A 20,312-nucleotide genomic window follows, 5' to 3' on the forward strand; every position below is an offset into this window, starting at 1 on the left:
TAACAGTAAGTGATAATATTTTTGCAATAATAAACTCGCAAAGATTCTACTAATTGCTGATGGCGAGTAGCACATCTCACATCATATGATCTTGTGCTACCTGCTGAGAGCAATTCCTCATAATCTCGTTTACACAGGGATGTGACTGGCAAGACAAAACTGATTTGAAAAGAAAAGTTTGAATGTAAATCCATATTATTTACTCCCCCAAGTAATACAATGACAACAGGGTGTGTAATATTAATGCCTAAAAACAAGGCCGGCCGAAGTGGCCGTGCGGTTCTAGGCGCTGCAGTCTGGAACCGCGAGACCGCTACGGTCGCAGGTTCGAATCCTGCCTCGGGCATAGATGTGTGCGATGTCCTTAGGTTAGTTAGGTTTACGTAGTTCTAAGTTCTAGGGGATTAATGACTTCAGAAGTTGAGTCCCATAGTGCTCAGAGCCATTTGAACCATTTGAACCTAAAAACAAGTGGCACTCAGAGACCTAACACATAAGAAAATCTAACAAGGTTAGTTTACATAATTCAGAAATCGTTGACAAATTTTCACTGGTAGGAAGTGTGATGAAAACAACTTTTTCACTATTTAGCTGAATTAATAAAAAATATATTCTGTATCGAGGCTTGTAACATACTCTCCTCACAAATACAGAGAGGCCGAATATACACATGTGACAAGAGTCCAAACGACGAACGTGCAATAACATCGTGGTGTGAATCAAGAAAATACAACGCATAAACCATGTACTCGCTGTGAGTGATTAACAAAATCATACTTCAAGTGTGTTCTTTCTGCACACAGGCAAACAAAATCTTACCAACACACCGTACGACATGCAGCAACCTGAGCATCAAGACTTCAAACCAAGTCTTCCTGCTAGTGTGTCAGGAAACAATGTCCATATTCAGACTAGAAAACCTCAACGGTAGAATCGAAGATGAGTAAGTGGTGCGCATTCGTAATAGGTATAGAATTCCACCTTTGAATAAATTGCGAAATAATAGAACAGTGAAAGCAGTAACTTAAATTTTGAAAGTTCTCAAATGTTACAGCTAGCTATCATTCTTGCCGGCTACTAGTAATTTCACCATCCTTCAACAACTTCCCACAGATTCTCAAACAGCAGTATGCGAACAACCCACCAGCTAAACTGCTTCCGAGATTTCGTTTACACATGCAACGACAGGCTCCTCTGTTCCTTAACAGTCTCTCTTGTGTCAGTGGATTTATCTACCTGCGGCTCTTCTCGTTGATAGAATGATTCGCCATTCATATCTCCTTACTTACATGCTTACCTTACCGTGTCTGTACCCAAAACGTCATCAAACAGCATTTGGTCTCGTGGTCAGAAGCGTGTGAAGATAACGGATCAGTGGTGTCACAAAATTAAGCTCCATCATCCGAAACAGTACTTCCTCGAATACTGATCGAGCTAGAACCGACCATGTTCAGCTACTAAGACTGACGAAACCGTGATCCGTCTCCCCTGATTTCTGTGCACGGAAGTTTTGAGGTAGCTGAAACCAGGAATACTCAGCACTTCCCATTTTTAGCTGATTTCTACACTCAATCACGAAAGTAATTTCCCAAAAAACTATAAGATATTCTCCTTAAAAATGTGAACAACCCGTGATGTACTGCTGCGTGCTAATTTAATGATGGATAATGCACAGCACATGTTAAAACCTGCCGGCCGTTGTGGCCGAGCGGTTCTAGGCGCTTCAGTCTGGAACCGCGCGACCGCTGCGCTCGCAGGATGGAATCCTACCTCGGGCATGGATGTGTGTGATGTCGTTAGGTTAGTTAGGTTTAAGTAGTTCTAAATTCTAGGGGACTGATGACCCATAGTGCTTAGAGCCATTTAAACCATTTGAACAAAACAAAAAACATGCAAATGCAGATAAACGCAATATACAGAAACGAAGAGCCAGTGATAATTAAAAACCGAAAGAAAGGAAACAAAACTGTTTGACATTTAGCTCATTAATATTAATAGTAATTATTTTCTACAATAATGACAGTGTTGGAAGTTAATGGGTTCGCTAAGTTATTATGATTAATGAAAGTGATAATTTAATCAACTAAATCAAGTTTTAACTATAATGCTGAATGTTACTGGAAAGAAATTACAATAGCTATCGAATATGACAATTCACTATTACTTAAAATCAATGAAAGTGAAAGATGCTGTTCTTTCTGCAAAATGAGTTCTTACTGAAAAAAAATAGTTCGCGGTATTTCTCAGCCAATGTTGCTTCAAAACAGTTATCTGGTACTGTCTGCAATTCTTCAACGTCCGTGTCGTTAGTCGATGACCCTCGAGCGTGCAATCCACTGTCGGCTGTCATCTTGCTGGTCTCCTTCTTCGTGGGCGCCTGTTGCGAGGCCGGCCGAAGTGGCCGTGCGGTTAAAGGCGCTGCAGTCTGGAACCGCAAGACCGCTACGGTCGCAGGTTCGAATCCTGCCTCGGGCATGGATGTTTGTGATGTCCTTAGGTTAGTTAGGTTTAACTAGTTCTAAGTTCTAGGGGACTAATGACCTCAGCAGTTGAGTCCCATAGTGCTCAGAGCCATTTTTGAGCCTGTTGCGATAGTTAACAGAAACACTCGATGTGTGTAGAGTTAATTCTATTTTGCGTGTCTCCATGCAACGACGAACATAAGACGCGCTTCTTTCCATCAACGTGTGAGTGACGTAATCCGATGTCATGTTTGTCTGTCGTTTATAGCTACGGTTTTCAGGTTTATGCTTCACTATTCGATCGCGGCTCGGCACATTTCAAAGTATGTCCACCAGCACTGCGAAAGTATTTTAAGTTGATTGTATCGAGAACCAACAGTCCGTGGGGTCTACCAAACGATCCGTGATGTGCGCAATTGCCTCGATAATCATTTCAAGTACGCACCGTGCATTCAAAGTTCTTTGTATCAATATGCGACAAGAAAATATGTTACCATATTTTCGATTTAATTTCACAGTCCGCGGTACGCACTAAACAGTCACTGCTGTCTATAGTCGAAATCTGTGTATTTACAGAGTTAGCGCAGCTTACCGGTCAGAACATGAAAGTTTTGAGCTTAATGAGTCAAACTGTAGTTCCGGCATCGTGGCACATAAAGTTACTAATTCCTTATTCACGGTACACACCGAAATCACTGTTCAAACACAGCAGCCACGAATACAATAAACAATATGTCATAGCACAAGCATGACACGACGATCAAATCCATTCTGTTCTTCTTGCTCAGGATTTTTGTTGGTGCTTTTCTCTGTCGACCTACCGATATGTCCGGTATTACACTGTCAGATATTCTTTGACAAAAAAAGTGATCGAATATTCATCATATATTCTTTGACAAAATATTTGACTCTGTGCATATGCGGTTACTACATGTCATCAAACTTTAAAATGGGCTAAGATGACTCATTAGTGTACTCTGCAGTTGCGTGTACCACAACATCGTACTGACACTTGAAAGAGTAGTAGAAGAAAAGAAAATGGATACCTGTTGAAGCGAGCTACTAAAAGCATCCAACAAAATCGTTACTGGAACTGCAAGTAGGGGGATTGAATTCGCATGAAAATTAATTGTAAAAGGACGGAAGTATATTTCAGTACGCCATCAGGAAAGTGGCTCATATTACGAAGCAGAACACTCACCTCAGAAATGCTGTAGCCGCAAAAGACATAGTTACCGTAATACTGCGATACCTTGAAGCAAGAGAAAGTTACTCTAGTTTACGGTATAGGACTCGAATACCGCGGTGCACACAGACGAAAATAATTCCGGAAATTTGTGAAACTATTTATAAAGCAACGAAGGAGGAAAATCTGAAGGCAATAACTGTTCAGTACATACTATAGCCATTAAGCAATATTTTTATTTTAGCAAAAGCTGTAAATTTTCCCCTTTCATATCCTCAGGGGTACATCCTGGGCCGTACTTCACGGCAAATCCGTCTGCAATTTTTTATATCTCTCACTTCTTCTTATTCTGTTTTAGAATTCGGGATTCTACAAGTTATTCACTGAAGTAACAAAAATCTAGGGATACTTCCTAATATCGTGTCGAATCTCCTTTTTCCCGACGTAGAGCAGTAACTCGACGTGGCGTGGACTCAAGCAGTCGTTGGAAGCCCACAGCAGAAATACTGAGCCATGGTGCCGCTATAGCCGTCCATAACTGCGAAGCTGTTCCCGATGCAGAATTTTGTGTACGAATTGACCACTCGATTATGTCTCATAAATGTTCGATGGCCCGGTGACATGGCGCATTGTCATCCACAAAAATTCCAACGTTGTTTGGGAAGATGCCGTCCTTGAGCGGCAGATAATGGTCGCCAAGTAGCACAACATATCTCGGATCCCGCCCATTTCATGTAAATAGAGCTCACACCTTTATGGAGCCGTCATCAGCGTGCACAGTGCATCGTTGTCATTTTGGATCTGTGGCTTCTTTGGGTCTGCGCCACTCCCTAAGCCTGTCACCATCTCTTACCAAATGAAATAGGGATTCATCTGACCGGGCCACAGTGGTCAAACCGTGTAGCATCCAACCGCAATGGTCATGAGCCCAGGAGAGGCGCTGCAGGCGATGGGCTCATATGAAAGGTGCCATAGCCCATTAATACCACATTTCGTCCCACGCCCCACATTGATTTCTGCGGTTATTTCACTTAGTGCTGCATCTCTATTACCACAGACAACTCTACGCAAACGTCGCTGCTCTGGATCGTTAAATGAAGGCAGTCGGCCACTGCGTTGTCCGAGGTAAATACCTGAAGTCTGGCATTCTGTGCACACACTTGACACTGCGGACCTCAGAATACTGAATTCCCTCGTGATTTCCGAAACGTAATTCCCAATGCGACTAAGGTCGAAAACCATTCCCCTTCCAAAGTCTGTTAATTCGCGTCGTGCGGCCACAATCGAGTCCGAAACCTTCTTACATGAGCCACCTGAGTACAGATTACGACTCTGACAACGCCCGCCCTTTTATGGCGAATGCACACGGTAAATATCGCCACCCCATGACCTTAGCCTCAGTGTGCAGTGTTTCATATGCCTCGTACGTTTCTATCAGTTAGATACGACGCTTCATGTAAACTTCGGAGCCATGTTGATAAACGTAAAATGGCAGACGGCTGCAGCGATGCCAGCGCAGCAAGCGATTACACTTCTCCATGCAGTCAAGAGAAGCCGAACGCTTTCTTTGATCAGATCTAGGAACAAGCGATAGATTTTATCAAAGAAAATTTGGCCAACGCCTAACTTTGACAACGTTCCTTATCACACTTCCAAAGAAAATTTTGTATTGTAATGCCAGCTTATGGTACTATAAACCTCATTCATCTCGCTTCACACTTCACTTTCGAAGATTCTGATAACATCGATTTATATTTTTATACAAAACTATAACTTCATATTATTCCGCTCGTACAAAATGATTTTAAACGACATGCTAATAAATCAGAAAATATACAGCATCTGAATAAATCAAAATAACAATCACATTCATAACGACTGTATTACGTAACACGAACATATTTGTACAAAGAAATAAATTTACAAAATTTAACCTGAAATAACCCTTTCAATGTATCGTAAAAATAAAGCAGAAAGCCATTAATAGAAACTACAGGACAAAATCTATATCGCACTGTAGTGTTATCTTCACAAGCTGTCATAATGTATTGGCTCATCAGCGTATTTCAAAATGTTACGGTCGTTATCAAATTTTGAACGATTTATGACAACAAACTTCATGAAAGACTATAGACTGATCAGCCAGAACATTATGACCAACCTGCTACCGATATAAACGCATCCAGGTGATAGCAGCATCAACTGCCGAAGAATGTCAGTCACACGCACGGCGCATGTACACCACTGGCCATTAAAATTGCTACACTAAGAAGAAATGCAGATGATAAACGGGTGTTCATTGGATACATATATTATACTAGAACTGACATGTGATTACATTTTCACGCAATTTGGGTGCATAGATCCTGACAAATCAGTACCGAGAACAGCCACCTCTGGCCGTAATAACGCCATTGATACGCCTGGGCATTGAGTCAAATATTGCTCGGATGGCGTGTAGAGGTACAGCTGCCCATGCAGATTCAACACGACACCACAGTTCATCAAGAGTAGTGACTGGCGTATTGTGACGAGCCAGTTGCTCGGCCACCATTGACCAGACGTTTTAAGTTGGTGAGAGATCTGGAGAATGTGCTGGCTAGGGCAGCAGTCGAACATTTTCTGGATCCAGAAAGACCCATACAGGACCTGCAACATGCGGTAGTGCATTATCTTGCTGAAATGTAGGGTTTCGCAGGGATTGAATTAAGGGTAGAGCCACGGGTCGTAACACATCTGAAATGTAACGTCCGCTGTTCAAAGTGCCGTCAATGCGAACAAGAGGTGTCCGAGACGTGTAACCAATGGCACCACATACCACCACGCCGGGTTATACGCCATTATGGTGATGACGAATACACGCTTCCAATGTGCGTTCACCGCCATGTCGCCAAACACGGATAAGACCATCATGATGCTCTAAACAGAACCTACATTCATCCGAAAAAAGACGTGTTGCCATTCGTGCACCCAGGTTCGTCGTTGAGTACACCATCGCGGGCGCTCCTGTCTGTGATGCAGCGCCAAGGGTAACCGCAGCCATGGTCACCGAGCTGATAGTCCATGCAGCTGCAAACGTCGTCGAACTGTTCGTGCAGATGGTTGTTGTTTTGCAAAGGTTGACTCAGGGATCGAGACGTGGCTGCACGATACGTTACAGCTATGCATATAAGATGCCTGTCATCTCCACTGCCAGTGATACGAGGCCGTTGGGATCCAGCACGGCGTCCCGTATTACCCTCCTGAACCACCGATTCCAAATTCTGCTAACAGTCACTGGATCTCGATCAACGCGAGCAGCAATATCGCGATACGATAAACCGCAATCGCGATAGGCTACAATCCGACCCTTAGCAAAATCGGAAACGTCATGGTACCCGTTTCTTCTCCTTACACGAGGCATCACAACAACGTTTCAGCAGACAACGCCGGTCAACTACTGTTTGTGTATGAGAAATCGGTTGGAAACTTTCCTCATGTCAGCACGTTGTAGGTGTCGCCACCGGCCTCAACCTTGTGTGAATGCTCTGAAAGCTAATCATTTGAATATCACAGCATCTTCATCCTGTCGGTTAAATTTCTGGTCTGTAGCACGTCATCTTCGTGGTGCAGCAATTTTAATATCGAGTAGTGTAGTATGAGTGAGCATGCTGTCCGACCGTAGAACGGGGGAAGGCACGAGGTCTATCTGAGTTCGACCAATGGCACGAGCATTTCGGAAACTACACGACTTGTCCGATGTTCGAGGAATGCTGTTGTGAGTCTTCAACACGTGGCGAAACCAAGGTGAAAGCATGTCCATACGTCCTCGGGTTAGGCGGCGACCCCGCATTACAGATGGCGGACGTCGTAGGCTAAGCAGACGGGGAACACAAGACTGGAGACGAACTGTGGCGGATCTAACAGCAGTCTTTAATGCTGGTCAGAGTAGAAGTGTGTCTGAACGCACAGTGCACTGAACAGTCCTAACGATGGGCCTCTGGAGCTGACGATTCATGCACGTGCCATCCACTGTTAACACCGCGAGATCGGCAGATGCGACTGAAATGGGCTCATGGCCATCGGAATTGAACGTTGACGCAGTGGCAGAACGTTACATTGTCACATGAATTCCAATACAATCTTCATCGTGCCGATGGGAGGGCGCGAATCTGTCGTCTTTCAGGGAACAGCTTCTTGACACCTATACTACGGGACGAGACGAGCTGGCGGCGGCTCCATTATGCTGTGGGGAACACTCATATGGGCATCCATGGTTCCAGTAGAGCTCATGCAAGGGACCATGACGGCCAAGGTGTATCGTACGCTGGTTGCAGACCACGTACACCCCTTCATGACGATCATGATTCCTGAGAACAGTGGCATTTTTCAACAAGATAACGCACCATATCACAGGGCCAAGAGTGAGAAGGAGTTGTAGAATGTGAAGGAGTCGTTCGAGGAACACAGAGGCGAGGTCGAATTGATGTTCTACCCCCCTAGCTTGCCAGATTTGAACCCTATCGAACTCATCTGGGATGTGACTGAACGTGGCGCCAAAGGTCATAGCCCGCCTCCCCGGAATTTGCGGGTTGAGGTGACGTGTGTGTGTTCTGGTACGGTGCCAACTGCATCCATCGACCTGCCAAAGCCTCACGCGTCGCCACTGTTATCCGTGCCAGAAGTGAACATACCGGCTGTTACGCAGGTGGTCAAAATGTTCTGATTGATCAGTGTACTTACTGTGAAGCCGTTGTTAGTATGTTTAAACAGATGTCTACAAAAGGCTCTGCATAGCACCATATATTTCAGTTATTACACTGTTTTTGAAAAACATCCACTTTTTCCGATTCTGATTTGTCCCTGGATGTGATGTTAAAAGTTGTTAGTGAAAGAACATACGCTACATAAGTTACCTTAATGAGATTTTCAATTTAAAATTTTGTAATCACACCTGCGTTAGAAGGTGGCTAATTTCAAATCCATCGCGCTACTGTCAATACATCTTTGTGAATAGATTCTTTTTTTCGTAAAGAAATAATTTCCTCTTTTATTTGCAACCCACGTTTCCTTCTTCAGCCTCTTGCAGTTGTAGAAGACTTGCATGGCATTCGTCAGTTATTCTGTTGCGCACTGCAAAATAATTTGTAAGTGAAGTCCTTATTTTATCGCAACACTAGCCATAATTCTTCTTGGAGATAAAATTAGTTGCGGCTGTTTCGGGCGGGACTTCTTACGCTTTGTGAAACCAGCCTTTGTCATCTTTGTGTTTCTGGAGAATGTAATTAGTTTTCGGGCTGCTATTAGAGCTGCAGGTCTTACATCATTCATAAATAAGAGAAGTTATATAGAAAAATTCCCTGCAGTTCCTTTCACTATGTTTTACTTGTGTTTTGTCACTTTAATAAAAAAAAATCTGTCCATCACCTCTTTCCAAGCACATTTCACTGCAGTTTTCTAGCTGTTCGACTTCCTCTTGTATGGCTTGTATCCTTCGTTACATGCACTTGCATGAAAAATCTTTTCGTCCTTCCTCACTGTTGTGGCGTAACAAGCTAGCTACGCCACACTGAGAAGTAGCCGGAAGGGCACGCGTCAACTCTCGCCGTCTTGCGTTAAGTCTGAAACAGGATACGTGATGAAAGCTATAAAGAAAAGAACGGAGCTCCTCGTATACTTAACTTTAATTCTTTGTGGTACATTTCTCTTGATAATGCAAGTGAGACTCTCTCCAGATATGGTTAATGGCGCCTTGCTAGGTCGTAGCCATGGACTTAGCTGAAGGCTATTCTAACTGTCTCTCGGCAATTGAGAGAAAGGCTTCGTACGTGTAGTCGCTAGCAATGTCGTCCGTACAACTGGGGCGAGTGCTAGTCAGTCTCTCGAGACCTGCCGTGTGGTGGCGCTCGGTCTGCGATCCCGACAGTGGCGACACGCGGGTCCGACATGTACTAATGGACCGCGGCCGATTTAAGCTACCACCTAGCAAGTGTGGTGTCTAGCGGTGACACCACACTCACTACTTCGAAAAATGTGATACTAATATTTCATAAGGTTAACACGTTTATTCTGAGACAGTAACTTACTTCTCTAGCTCATGGACCTCAGAGAACGTGTGTTCAATAATTTCATGTAAATAATTTATTCCAAATCGTTTATAGATAAGTTTCCTATAATTTACGTCTATGGTCACAAACTGTTTGATAACAGATTACCGGTTTCGGTCTTTAATGACCATCATCAGATCTGTTTCATATAAATAAAGTCCTAATGTATTTTTATGAAACAGATCTGATGATGGTCATTAAAGACAGAAACCGGTAATCTGTTATCAAACAGTTTGTGACCATAGACGTAAATTAAAGGGAACTTATTACATATACGGGTCACTGTTTTTCGCGACGATGTCGCAGCTTGTCGTTTATAGATTCTGGTTTGAAAACTAGGAAACAAATACATTATCTGAACGCTTCGATCTGAAAACACTTGTCAAGCACAAAGAACCAATCCGACATCATGTCGGCATCGTCTCAGAAAGTGACGATCGTTGCAGAAGGGGCCACGCCGCTCACGCTGGGTCATCGTGTTCGGATGCAGAATGCAGTCAGCAGACCGCTGCGATTTGCGTGGTTAATTGGTTCATCAATATGTGAAACACAGTAACAGGAGGCTCCTATACTCTGTGCACGGCTTTAGTAATGGAATAGTTGATGGTGACCAACACATTCATTTGATTCATGGAAGAGCTCTGCTGGACGTCTACTTGACGTGCTTACAAATGAACACGGTTACCATGTTCTTCTCTTCGACTGAAATATTAACAGCAGTCTCAGTCCAATAGTGTGATTAATGTAACTCTAAAATTCAAATGTATGTTCTCCTAAATACACATGACCTTAAAGCGCTAGATAGGCTTCCATTCTATAGACGGGTTAGAGACCAGTGGGGAATAAAAGACCGCTACTAAACAGTGCGTCGTTATTCTTTTTGGAATGGAGCGAGTGGAGTATAGTTAGTTAGCTGTATGAACAGCCACTCTACCTTCTAAGTATTAAACCACTGTGGTTAATGACATTCAGACGGTCAGCGTTACTAACTCTGAAAGTAATGAAGTTCGTTAACTCTGAGACTATTGTCTTAATCAATAGAGGGTCGTCTGGCAATCAAGACTGTAATCTGATCTATATCTACGGCTCGATCTATAATCCGCAAGCCATCTTACAGTGTGTGATGGAGGATATTTGGTGTGTCAGTTTCACTTCAGCAAATCCACGTTCAAGTAGCGTTTGGTTCCCAGGAAGAACTATTGCTTGCGAGTCTCCGTGACGACTGGATTTTCTCTGAGAGAACATGTACTGGGTGACAATTTTTGACCTATATGAAATAAAATCGTCAGAACTTCTGGACTGTTGGCGTCAGGAAACTCAAACTGCACGGTTGGCTGCGGTGCATGATGGCAATTAGTACGCGCTGTATACTTTGGTTTAGCAACGAAGCCCACTTTCATTAGTATGGATCCGTCAATAAGCAAACCTGGCGCATATGGAGGAGTGAGAATCCGCATTTCGCGATCGAGAAGTCTCTTCGCCCTCAACGGGTGACTGTGTGGTGTGCAATGTCCAGTCACTGAATAATCGGTGCAATATTCCTTGATGGTACGCTGACTGCCGAGCGGTGCGTGCAGGTTTTGGAAGATGATTGTATCCCCAGTAAGGAAAGTGACCCTGATTTCGAAAAAATGTAGTTCATGTAAGACGGAGCTCAACGCTATCGACGCAGGAGAGTGTTTGTTGTTTTATTGTTTTTCAGGAGCATTTTAGGGACTGCATTCTGGCTCTGGGGCGAGGCAAATTGCGGGGGTCTCGGTTGGCAGCCATATTTTCCGGATCTGAACAAATGCGACTCCTTTTTGTGGAGCTATATTAAAGAAAAGGTGTACAGCAATAAACCCAAAACCGTTGCTCAGCTGGAAACAGCCGTTGGAGGTCATCGGCAGCAGCGATGTTCCGACACATCAACGGGTCACGCAGAATTTCGCCATTCGTCTGCGGCATATTATCGCCAATAATGGCAGGCATATCGAACACGTCATAACCTAAATCCGAATGTGTGTCGTGACATTTATATGTTGAATGAAGTGTGTGCACACCGTAATTTGTAAGTAATTTACGTTTTTTTCATGTAACTCAATAATTGTCGCCATGTATATCTGCTGCTATGTCGGAATGATTACCAGTGTATTATTACATTCAACAGAACCATTAAGTCTTATTAGTTGCCCTGTCGGAAAGTGTTTATCATTTCTTACTATACACTAAGCGACAGTTGAAGCGACCCCAGTCTGTAGTAACGCAGCTAAAAGTGTGATACCCGGTGAGCACAATTAATCACAGTGACTTAATACTTACACGCTTGCGTTGGCGTTCATTAACTACTTTTTCAAATACCGAGTGATTACAATTAAACTGCACCTACTCAAGCACGTCCAGTGTGGGCTGTAATTATCGTATGACAACGAAACTCTAGATACGCTGAAGAACAAAATAGTTCCAATTATGACCACCAGGTACTTATCTGACAACCCATAACGTGAGTGAACAGTCTGGCTATCGAGTAAAGATATCGTGCGCTCTCGTCAAAATGTTTTATGTGGACCGCAACAATTACAGTGCTGCGTTGAGAGGGTATCGCCAACTGAAAGATCTGAGGGGCGGCCCGATGTCATTAAATGGTTTAAAGATGATGATAATGAAATTCGAAAACACGGGTGAGATTGGAATAGCAACTGGAAGATGACGGCGTCCTGTCCCGGTGGTAGTTGTTGACGAGGTTGTTGTTGCTGTACCCGACCATGCAGCACGTGACCCAAGCAATGCTAGCGCTCGTGCAATGTTACGAGAATTGTCCATACCATGGTCAACAGTATGGGGAGTTTTGCAGTCTATTTCACACCGGTACCTGTACAAGATCCAGATGATGCGGCAGCTGAAACCGGATGATGCCCAGCAATGTACTCAATTTGCTCTTCGGTTTCTACCACTGACCGAAAATGATGACGTGTGGCTGGGCAATATTTATGGAATGATGAGGTGGAAAACAGGGTGCAGTGAATACCCAGAACTGCAGAATTTTGAGTACTGTTAAACCGCTTGATGCGCACGTAAAGCCATTTCTCGCAGTATGGTGTGGATTCACAAGCACCTTCATTCTCAGTACCTTCTTCTTTGAAAAGAGAGTGTCGGCCCCGATATCTGAGAGGTCAGTGTGACGGATTGCCGTCCTAAGGCCCCAGGTTCGATTCCCGGCTGTGTCGGGGATTTTCTCCGCTCAGGGACTGGGTGTTGTGTTGTCTTCATCATCATTTCATCCCCATCCTGCGCACAGGTCGCTCAATGTGGCGTCGACTGTAATAAGATGTGCTCCAAGGCGGCCGGAGCTGCCCCGAAGGGGCCTCGCAGCCAGTGATGCCAAACGCTCATTTCCATTTTTTTTTTTTTTAAGAGTACATCCAGATGGCCTGTTAGGTGTGCCGTGTCGTCTGCACGTTATCGAGACCTCCTTGTACAGCATGTTATTCCTACTTTGGGAGAGAGTAACTGTCGAAACCACTATTTTCATTCAAAATGGGGCAACATCTCATGTCTCTCGCGCACTGAAAGATTTGCATAACGTAACCTTCCACGAACGTACTGTGTCCAGAAGTTTTCCAGATGGATGGCCTGCAAGATCACGTGATCAGAACCCATGTGAGTTTTGGCTCTGGGATATCTAAAAGAACGTGTTACGAGGGACACGTTAGGTCTCTACCTGATCTGAAGACCAATATACAGGAGCACGTAGCTCATATTACACCGAGGCTGTTGCTAGCAACTGTCAATCATTGCGTTTTACGGATGCAGTATCTCGCCGACATCTTCGGTGCTCATACTAAAAATAACAAAAAATGCTCGTCTCACTTGTTTGTCCTTTTCTGCCCACGTCCCAGCTCCTAATGCTTGACGTCTGGAAACATTTCTACATGTCTTCCTTGTATTCACACAGCCAGTTTTGCACCTGGTGGCCAAACTTGAATCTAATTTCCTTTTTCCAGCGTAAATCAGTTCCGCGTTAACGTATTGGAATATCTACGAAGTTTCGCTGGCATACGATAATTACAGTCCATACTGGATTACTGCGAGTAGGTGAGATTTAATTACAGCCACCCGGATTGTAAAAAAAAATCGTTATGTTTGATGTACTGTCGGAGGAATATCACGTCACATATTAGTACTTAAAATACTGAAATGAGAACAAGTTTATTCCAAAAACTCCATTCTGAGCAGTTAAGTGAATGTTATGTGAATAGTAAGCCGCGTGCAGAGTAATAACAATCACTGTATCGGAGGTGGTAGTAATTTTTGTCAGATACCTACTGGAATGTGGTAATGTTTATTTAGCGTTCTTCTAAATATAATGCACCTTGAAGTTCTTTCCATGTTAGACACTCACGAATACAAATGCCTACTAAAGGTTCAGTAATTTCAGTTAACGCATACTAATTGTTGTCTGTTATAGGTACACCGGATAAAAAACATTATTACTCATGGGTGATGTCACGCTACTACGGTGTAACATCCCATCTGCCTTTGATAGTGGCCATAATTCGGCGACGAAATAAGTCGACAAGATCACAAGATCCTTCAGGTAAGCCACATCCAGCTGCAGTCACTCATTAACGGTTAGCTGACGCAGAGCTGCCAAATTATGGAGATGTTAATTGCTGCGATTCACCTACTGTTTATGACACTGCCATGCAGATGCGCTGCCTACAATTTTTGCCCATTATGTCTGTTGTAAACATGATATACTTTTTTTACTCTGTAAGCCTTTAGGTAGCTTTGTGTTAGTTAGAAATGCGATATGTGCTGCAATCTGTATAAATTGTATTATGGTGTACTTATCCTGGAGTAGTACCGTTAGGGAAAGATAGGAAAAGTAATATCGTTGGCAGACAGTAAAAACTTGTGTAGGGGCGCTGTCTCTGGACGTGGGTGTGTTGTCAGTGCGTAGGGTGCTTAGGGGACCTACTCGGTTGTGGGACGTAGGAGTGAACGGATGTAAGAATGTCGTAATTCGTCATTGCAAATCAAGGTGTGCTCGCAATGTTATGTGTATAACCGGGAGCACTCTAGACGCAACGAATACCACGGCTTAACATGTATAACGACCTGTAGGGTTCTTTTATTTTCGTTCCTGTTAGAAACTTTACGAGTCGTTACCCAGTGATAATCTCAATGAATTTAATTTCAGTACTAAGTGTTGTTCTTAAAAACTGTAGTACCTGTATCTGTCATTATCCTCAGCCATTGTTACCTACTTAGGGTCCCACTTCTTTCCAGTTACTGAATACCCGAGTGTCGTTGTTTATATACTTAAAAAACCTTAATTAATGACTATCATTATTGCCAGTTTCGTTTGTTTGCTAAAAGTATATGTGAAAGTAATGAATAATGAAGCCTCAGTAAGTTAATAGTGTTGTTCATTAATATTCAGAGCAATATCTTTCTTGCTAATTGAGTGGAGACAAAGTCAAGTACCTTGAAGTTAAAGGAATCTCGCAGTCTCATTTCTAAGAAAAGAAAAAGTTAAGTTTACGAGTTTCTTCTTTGTGACTGTTGAAATAATGCTGGTGTGTACTGGCTTGGTTCGTATTTCAGCGTTGCCAATCTGTTGAAAGCCAACATTTAGTTGTTTAACCTATTAAATTTTCATAGTAGTACACTCTATTCAAAGTACGTAGCTTTGCATATCAAGGAAACAACTGCACTGAACTTACGTAAATTATTGTCCCAGCGACATATGCGTTGTTATATCTTAACGTATTGTGTTGTTAGACGCGTGCGTCAACCTCCTGTTGCCCTACCTACAACCAAACGGTTACGGATTCATTGCTGTCCAATTTATTGATCATATAGGGGACAAGCATTCCAACTGAGCTGGTGATCGTATTGATTAATTTCATTATTATTTCAATTAAATATATTGTGCACTCTTTGAGACATGTGCTACCCTTTGAGTGATGGCAGTGTTTTAAGTATTGAACCAAGTACAAATAAGTACAAACTTCAGGAGAAGAATAGGCTGTTAATTAGAACAACGCGTTGTACACTTCTCTCTACTGTCCGGTAAAAATCTCTTCGGAGATGATAGCCTTGTCCAAAATCAAATTCGTTATGCATACGTGAGTACTATCATATTATTGCACTAACCGTTTATTAAAGGGGGGGGGGGTGGAGGTTACATAGTCCGTATGATGGTAGACATTTCCCACAGGATGAAGATCTGGTGACCAAGCAGGTCAATAGATGTGCAGTAGGATGCCTCAGAGTTCACACACACGTACAGCCCTGTGAACCCAACTATTGTTAGCCTGGAAGACGGGAGCATCCACAGCGTACTCATCACGAAGACGTAGGAGAAACAGCAACATTTGGTAACCAAGGGAGTTGACATAAACCCCTTGATTCACGTTCACGATAACCTTAATAGGTGCAGTGTAGATTTGGCACGAAAGCACACCCAAAACAACACAGCATCACCTGCAGCATTAACTTCACCTTCCACACGCTACGGATTGAATGCCTGATTGGGACATCGATACACTTAACGACTTCCATAATATGCAATCAGCTACTGTACAGTTTTTATATTGTTTTCGTTATCGAAGACCTGCAGCTTTATGTAGCGTTTCGAGAGTGCCGTTTGGCGAGGTACCAAACATCAAATGTCCGTTGCCCGTCCAATAGTAGTATTTGCTTGGTAACTGACTGTTATGGACACGCAGTGAATGACACCGCTAACCCCTGCCTGATTTGAAATCTATTGTCACTGATAAGGAACATCGTTTCCAGTTGCCGCTTAGAATATTTTTGCGACAACTGCGAGTTACGTGGCTGCGAGTGGGTCACTATTCTTTGTAGAGACCTTGAGCAAATCTGCGTTCTTTCAACAATAAATCGAGCAACACCATTCACTGTTTCGTCATGGGCACGTCCAGACACAACAGCTGCTTTCTACCACTCTGTCACTCCTCCACTTCGAGACCAGGCGAGATGGTGCAGTTTTTAGCGCACTGTACTCGCATTCTGGACGACGACGGTTCAAATCGCCGTCCGGACACCCAGTTATAAGTTTCCCGTTATTTCCCAAAATCGCTCCAGGCAAATGCCGGAATGGTTTTTTTGACAAGACGACGGCCCATTTCATTCTCCATCCTTCCGTAATCCAAGCCTGTGCTCCATCTCTAGTGATCTCGTTCTCGACTGGGAATTAAACACCAAATCTCGTCTGTTCTCGGCGATCCATCTCACTGTGTGGTTTACGTCAACGGATTGACACGTACACACCAGTTCACTGCCACGACTTATGTCAGAAGTGAGTGAATAGTACGTATGTACATCATCTAAGCGTTCCAAAGCGATCAGTGTGTCCTATTAAAAGGGGACAGGGTGGGAGAGCGACTAATATTTTGTCTTACGAGCGTTTAGTTTCTCTACATTTTTTATAGCATACACAGCTACGCAAATAATGTAGAGAACATTCAGAGAAATGTTTCATACAATACACGCATCAACAAAAGTTTTGCGTTACCCCGGTTCCCATAACTCCTGAAGATAAACGTTGACTGTGGATATTGTATCACAGACACAGTACCTTCGACTGTTAAGAGATGTCACTAAACCCGCCCAAAGATGTAAACAACCATACATGAGCAGCGCCTATTAGACGGAGGCCGCCCTACAGCCGATCACTTTCAGTCATTCCACCAGGAAGGAGGGACACGGCTCTTGTTGTCTGTAGTTCAGCCATGCCTAGACGCTCAATACCGCGGTGCGATCGCGTCCGCATTATTACCTTGTGCCAGGAAGGGCTCTCAACAAGCGAAGTGTCCAGGCGTCTCTGAGTGAACCAGCGATGTTGATCGGACATGGTGGAGATACAGAGACACAGGAACTGTCGATAACATGAGTCGCTCACGCCGCCCAAGGGCTACTACTGCAGTGGATGACCGCTAACTATGGATTATGGCTCCGAGGAACCCTGATAGCAACACCGTAATGCTTTTCGTGCAGTCACAGGACGTTGTGTTACGACTCAGACTGTGTGCAAGAGGCACCCCAGTCCGGCTGAACGTCTGAGACACACTGTCCAGCGAGTGCAGCAAGGTGGAGGTTCACTGCTGTTTTGGGGTGGCATTATGTGTGGCCGACCTACGCCGCTGGTGATGATGGAAGGCGCCGTAACGGATGTACGATACGTGAATGCCATCCACCGATCGATAATGCAACAATATCGGCATTATATTGGCGAGGCATTCGTCTTCATGGACGACAATTCGCGCCCCCATCGCGCACATCTTGTGAATCACTTTCATCAGGATAACGACATTGCTCGACTAAAGTGGCCAGCATCGTCTCCAGACAAGAACCCTTTACAACATACCTTGGGTAGATCGAAAAGTGTTGTTTATGGACGACGTGACCCACCGACAACTCTGAGCGATCTATGCCGAATCGCCGTTGAGGAGTGGGACAAAATCAAATGGCTCTGAAGCACCATGGGACTTAACATCTGAGGTCATCAGTCCCCTAGAACTTAGCACTACTTAAACCTAAGTACCCTAAGGACATCACACACATCTATGCCCGAGACAGGATTTGAACCTGTGGTTCCAGACTGAAACGCCTAGAGCCGCTCGGCCACAACGGCCTGCGGAGTGGGACAACTGGACAAACAGTGCCTTGATGAACTTGGGGGTAGTATGCCACGACGAATACAGGAATGCATCAATACAAGAGGACCTGCTACTGGGTATTAGTGGTACGGGTATGTACAGCAGTCTGAAGGTCTTGCTGTATATGGTGGTACAACAAGCAATGTGTGGTTTTGATGAGCAATAAAAATGGAGGAAATGATGTTTATGTTGTTCTCTATTCCAAATTTTCTGCACAGGTTCCGGAATTCTGGGAACCGAGGTGATGCAAAACTCTTTTGATGTGTGTACTTCTACATAATTACAAGCTTCGTTTGTGCAACGTTGTCTTCACCAATACTTGTGGAGCAACCACTGGCTGTAGTGACTCATACGAGTACCTGATATAAAACCATCATTTATGGAGCACATTCCCTCACTGTAGCGCACAGTAATAGCGATGTGGTCTCAGCCGCCGGTAGACACGTGACCACTGAGGTCTCGTGTTGATCTGGAGTAATGTCGGGTGTCAGAGCTACCGAAGGCAGCTCATTGCCAAAGGCTGTTTAACTGGGGAGTCTATGACAACAGCGAAGTTGCTAGGTGTGTCTAGAGTCTCTTTGTCTTGTCATCTCATGTTACAGAATTTTTTAGTTAATTTTCTAAAATTAAAACGTGATATATAGTGTAACAGTTACTAAATTTACGGGCGGAAATTTTAGAAGTAGTATTCTCGTTCAAAGGATCGATCATACCTAATTTAAGTTACATTAACGTGAATAATCGTATATTTCTATGAAATTTCGGAAGTTGCGAACGTTGTGCGTAACATACATAGTGGTAAATCAGCGTCTGTTGTTTACAGTTACGTTAGCGCCGATTGTAACTAACATATGGTGTTACATTTAGGTTTGCTTTTCAACAGGAGTGTACACTGCCTGTGTTTACTGTGAATGTACTTTTTTTCGATTCTGATAGCGACTTTATCCCAAAACAGTTATAGGAAATTATAAACTGTTACCCGACGTTCTTCTTTTCCTTTAAATGAAATCTCGCTCTACGCACTAATTACTTCAGTTCTTGAAATAATTTAGTAATAGCTTTAGCTTAAGAGATCTGGAAATGAAGAGAAACAGCATGCTTATTTTAAAGTTATTTGTTTAGTGTTCAGTAATACATGGCACCAGCCAAAATGGGCTCCCAATGTGAATGTTCTTCTCGAACATGGAATGAGTTGGCTGGCTTTCGTAAGTATTTTACTCATCACCTTAAATACGCTTATTATCGAAAGTACTATCGTATGGAGTATCTAGAGATGTTTCTGGCTGGATTGAGGATCTGTTGGTAAGGAGAAGTCACTTCAGCTGCACCTCAAGGCAATGTGCTGGGAACTATACTGTTCATGTAGTATATTAATGAGCATGATAGTAATCTCACACTTTGGAAACGATGCAGTCGTCCTACTTGAAGTAACATCTGAAAACAACAGCACAAACATTCTGTCGGTTATTGATAAGAGTTCAACTGTTGTTTGCTTTAATGTTCAGAAATGTAAAAAAACGATCTTCTTAAAACGAAAAATGTTGTATCCTATAACTATGTGTGCTAAATCTAGAGAGCAAGAATCAATTCGTTTTGCCAACTTTTTTATCAAGGAAACTACAATAAACCACCAACTGTAACACACTCTTCAGAACCAAGAAAATAATAATGATCATGCAATTAACAACTAGTTCCTATAATCTGAGTTCCCTTTGACTCTATACCTGTGCACTGTTCCATGTAGAAGTCAGCTGTTAGCAGCCAGTAGATAGGCTAACACGACGGAAGCGATGTATCATAATCGTTGCGGAAGAGAGAATAGTCGTGATGGGACTGGGTCCGCAGATGTTCTCCACACTCGGCGAGTTGAGAACTGTCTGCTGAATGGCTGGGCGCCAGCCTATCTTTTTTG

Source organism: Schistocerca nitens, chromosome 5 (assembly GCF_023898315.1).
Source record: "Schistocerca nitens isolate TAMUIC-IGC-003100 chromosome 5, iqSchNite1.1, whole genome shotgun sequence".
NCBI lineage: Eukaryota > Metazoa > Arthropoda > Insecta > Orthoptera > Acrididae > Schistocerca > Schistocerca nitens.